The 5,000-nt window shown below is 62.4% G+C and overlaps 1 pseudogene; it reads right to left on the bottom strand.

The window, feature by feature from the left end:
• Nucleotides 1-5,000, bottom strand: part of LOC126444975 (large subunit ribosomal RNA) — a 7,957-nt pseudogene that overhangs the window by 2,155 nt on the left and 802 nt on the right.

Here is a 5,000-nt window from a genome sequence, read left to right as displayed (position 1 = left end):
GCATCTGGTGTCCGCCTCCCGCCCGCGACTGCGCCGTGCCTTCGTAGGGAAGGCGTTGATGCGGGCGCGGAGGGCGTCGATGTATTCACGCCCAGATAGCAGGCGACTGGTGTCGGCGACCCACTGATGTTGGCCACTGACGGCGGCAGAAGATGAGAGCGCCGCACCGTCAATGGCGATGTGTAGGCGCGCCGCCCACATTTCTCCAACCTGCGTTGACGATTTGAGGAGGTGGCCCTCCCACATTAGGTGGCGCTCCAGCACCTCGATCTCACGCTGCACCTCATCCATGCCTGCACCGTCGCAGGCTGGCCCTATCTTCTTCAGCGCCAGGAGACGGGACCGACGGAGGGTCGGACCCATCCATCGGCAAGATGGAATGCCGAGGCCCCCCTGGGCAACAGGAGCGTGGAAGTATCCCAGGGGGGTGTCCGCCGGAAGGCGGAACCATCTCCTGACGGCGGCCCGGATGGTGACGTCGGCCGACTTCAATGCACCCACCCGGGTGCGGCTGAGGGCCAGCCCGTGGTACAGGCCAGGGAGAAGTACGTTGGTGAGAGCGTGGAGGCGCTGTTGCGGCTTCAGCGGAGCTCGGGAGATGACGTCAAGCTGCTCCACCAGGTGGCGACGTGGATTGAAGACACAGCGACCCGCCGTGGAAAATTGCAGCCCCAGGTACCGGAAGGTTTCACCCACACGCAGGGCAGGCATGGTGGTATTGCCTGCTGTGAAGGTGACATTGCTGTCCACCTTCACCTTCTTCTCGCGCCCTGACGCGACTAAGGCGAGGGTGAAACACTTCCGGGCGTTGATCTGCAGCCCCAGGTGGGCGAGGGCTGCGGTAGCTGCGTCGATGAGGGACTGCAAGCCCCTCGGGGTCGCTGCAAACAGCAAGACGTCATCTGCAAAGGCCGCAGCGTTGACTCTGCGACCGAGGATCCGAGCTCCGATGTGGGAGGGCAGTTGGCCTAAAACGTAGTCCACCGCAAAGTTGAACAGGAGGGGGGAGAGGGGATCGCCCTGGCGAACGCCCCGTGCTGGCTGCACAGACACGCCCACGCCGGCGCCGTCCGCTATCACTGTCGTGCTGCCCTCGTAGCACCGCTCGACATACTCGACAAAACAATCCGGCAGGCCATGCGCCTTCAGCACGGGGCGAAGGGCAGCATGATCTACCGAATCGAATGCCTTAGATACGTCGATCGATGCCACAAAGACAGAGCGGCAGGAGCGAACTGCGTCGGTGAGAGCAGTGTCCAAGATGAAGGTATTTTCCAACATCCCATCCCGAGGGATGAATGCCCGCTGACGTTCGTCCACAGCACATGCGCGCATCAGGCGTGACGCGAGAACCTTGTGAAAGGTCCGCGCCAACACCGAGCAGACCGTAATGGGGCGAAAGTCAGCGGGGGATGTTGGTGCAGCCGTCTTCGGGAGAAGGGACGTTCGCGCGCGAAGCAGGCGTTCCGGAAGGGCGCGGGCCAGAAGGAAGAGATTCATCACTTTCACCAGGACTTCGTGCGGCAGGCGCCGCAACTCCGCTGGGGTAAGGCCGTCCGGCCCGGCTGCTGATCCCCTGGGCGGCAACGCGGCGGCGACCTCCTCATGTGTTACCGGCCCCCATAGGCACTCAGGAGCGACAGGCTCCGAGTGCGGGAGGAGGCGGTCACGAATGAAGCCCGCGGTGGAGATGGGCTTCTTGGTGAAGAGGTCCGCCCAGAAGTCCAGCAGACCAGGGATGGCAGGTGGCGGCTGGAGCAGGGTGCCATCCAAGAGGCCGCGCACGCAACGTGCACGCGACCGTCGGAAGGCATCCTGCGTTCTCGCATACTCCCAGCGGCGCCGCTTGCGCTTCTGCGTCGGCGGCGCGGCAGGCGGCCGCTTAGATGGTTGGCGCGGCCGCTGTGTCCTGGTGATCGATCTCTCCCCTCTGGACCCGACCGACGCAAGGGCATCCGGGAGCATGCCCAGGATGACATCGGGCGGCGTGCCCCGCCCCAGACCTATGAGACGATCCAGGGCAGAGAAACGCTGGGCGGAAGCGGGTAGCCCCGCCAGATGCTCCCAGATGGCGGCGTCAGTCGGCCCCTCCGGCGGCGGCCCGGTGGTGTCGGCCGCGAAGTCCTCGGCTGCGTCGACGGGCGGCGCAGCGGCCTCGCCCGCGTCAGGCAGCGGGCTCGCTGCTCCCCGGCGGGACGCCGGCTCTTCCCCCCGACCGATCTCAAGCGCCTCCATGAATTGGCGGACAAGCTGCTTGTGGGCAGCTTGCCGCCGTCGGCACTTGATTGCCTCAAGCGTTCGGTCGGGGAACATCCTGATGAGCTCTTGATTTACAAAGAAGAACCGGGCGTCCCTCTCGAGGAACAGTTCGGCCTCCGCCTTGGCGAGCGACAGGACTTCTTCCTCCGTCCACCTCGCGCGATGCCTCTCCGTGACGATCTCCGCGTTGGCGGCCGCAAGGTGTTGGCGGCGGCGATGGACCCCGAGACCGTTCTTGGTGGTGAAGCTGCGGTGGCACTCACTACAGGCGTATACAGCTGCAAAAGTTACAAGATTTTCGGCACGGCCGGTTGGCCGGCTAGGTGCTGGGGGAGTTGGGGTGGCACCTTCAGCGGAAGGGCCACCACTTTTTCTCTGAATACTGCCCCCAACTAAAAAAAGGGATAGTGCGAGGGGGGGCTGGTAACCCCCCCAAGCCCCTGGTGCGGTCTTCCACTCTGCGAAAATCAGCGGGCCCACGAGAAGGGGAGAAGACCGCAGGAGAGGAGAGGCTAAGAGGGCTAGGCCCATGTATTGCGCATCACTCTCCCTGTAACCATAACCCAAGGAAGGCACCTCGCAGCAGCAGCACGACTACATCAAGACCGCACTTCGAAAAGCCAAGTCCGGATGCAGCCACACCGCCGCCACTTGGCCACCTTAAGAGAGTCATAGTTACTCCCGCCGTTTACCCGCGCTTGCTTGAATTTCTTCACGTTGACATTCAGAGCACTGGGCAGAAATCACATTGCGTCAACACCCGCTAGGGCCATCGCAATGCTTTGTTTTAATTAGACAGTCGGATTCCCCCAGTCCGTGCCAGTTCTGAGTTGATCGTTGAATGGCGGCCGAAGAGAATCCGCGCACCCGCGCGCCCCCGGAGGAGCACGCTAAGGCGGACGCGGCCTCGCAGCAAGGAAGATCCGTGGGAGGCCAAGGCACGGGACCGAGCTCGGATCCTGCACGCAGGTTGAAGCACCGGGGCGCGAACGCCGCGCAGGCGCGCGCATCCTGCACCGCCGGCCAGCACGAGGCCGACCAACGGCGAGAGCAGACCACGCCCGCGCTAAACGCCCGCACTTACCGGCACCCCTACGGCACTCACCTCGCCCAGGCCCGGCACGTTAGCGCTGACCCACTTCCCGACCAAGCCCGACACGCCCCGATCCTCAGAGCCAATCCTTATCCCGAAGTTACGGATCCAATTTGCCGACTTCCCTTACCTACATTATTCTATCGACTAGAGGCTCTTCACCTTGGAGACCTGCTGCGGATATGGGTACGAACCGGCGCGACACCTCCACGTGGCCCTCTCCCGGATTTTCAAGGTCCGAGGGGAAGATCGGGACACCGCCGCAACTGCGGTGCTCTTCGCGTTCCAAACCCTATCTCCCTGCTAGAGGATTCCAGGGAACTCGAACGCTCATGCAGAAAAGAAAACTCTTCCCCGATCTCCCGACGGCGTCTCCGGGTCCTTTTGGGTTACCCCGACGAGCATCTCTAAAAGAGGGGCCCGACTTGTATCGGTTCCGCTGCCGGGTTCCGGAATAGGAACCGGATTCCCTTTCGCCCAACGGGGGCCAGCACAAAGCGCATCATGCTATGACGGCCCCCATCAACATCGGATTTCTCCTAGGGCTTAGGATCGACTGACTCGTGTGCAACGGCTGTTCACACGAAACCCTTCTCCGCGTCAGCCCTCCAGGGCCTCGCTGGAGTATTTGCTACTACCACCAAGATCTGCACCGACGGCGGCTCCAGGCAGGCTCACGCCCAGACCCTTCTGCGCCCACCGCCGCGACCCTCCTACTCGTCAGGGCTTCGCGGCCGGCCGCAAGGACCGGCCATGACTGCCAGACTGACGGCCGAGTATAGGCACGACGCTTCAGCGCCATCCATTTTCAGGGCTAGTTGCTTCGGCAGGTGAGTTGTTACACACTCCTTAGCGGATTCCGACTTCCATGGCCACCGTCCTGCTGTCTTAAGCAACCAACGCCTTTCATGGTTTCCCATGAGCGTCGATTCGGGCGCCTTAACTCGGCGTTTGGTTCATCCCACAGCGCCAGTTCTGCTTACCAAAAGTGGCCCACTTGGCACTCCGATCCGAGTCGTTTGCTCGCGGCTTCAGCATATCAAGCAAGCCGGAGATCTCACCCATTTAAAGTTTGAGAATAGGTTGAGGTCGTTTCGGCCCCAAGGCCTCTAATCATTCGCTTTACCGGATGAGACTCGTACGAGCACCAGCTATCCTGAGGGAAACTTCGGAGGGAACCAGCTACTAGATGGTTCGATTAGTCTTTCGCCCCTATACCCAGCTCCGACGATCGATTTGCACGTCAGAATCGCTACGGACCTCCATCAGGGTTTCCCCTGACTTCGTCCTGGCCAGGCATAGTTCACCATCTTTCGGGTCCCAACGTGTACGCTCTAGGTGCGCCTCACCTCGCAATGAGGACGAGACGCCCCGGGAGTGCGGAGGCCGCCGCCCCGTGAAGGGCGGGGAAGCCCCATCCTCCCTCGGCCCGCGCAAGGCGAGACCTTCACTTTCATTACGCCTTTAGGTTTCGTACAGCCCAATGACTCGCGCACATGTTAGACTCCTTGGTCCGTGTTTCAAGACGGGTCGTGAAATTGTCCAAAGCTGAAGCGCCGCTGACGGGAGCGATTATTCCGCCCGAGAGCATCCCGAGCCAACAGCGGCGCGGGTCCGGGGCCGGGCCAGGTAGGTCCGTCATCCGGGA

Source organism: Schistocerca serialis, unplaced genomic scaffold (assembly GCF_023864345.2).
Source record: "Schistocerca serialis cubense isolate TAMUIC-IGC-003099 unplaced genomic scaffold, iqSchSeri2.2 HiC_scaffold_319, whole genome shotgun sequence".
Classification (NCBI taxonomy): domain Eukaryota; kingdom Metazoa; phylum Arthropoda; class Insecta; order Orthoptera; family Acrididae; genus Schistocerca; species Schistocerca serialis.
This window is presented reverse-complemented; position numbering and strand designations above follow the sequence as displayed.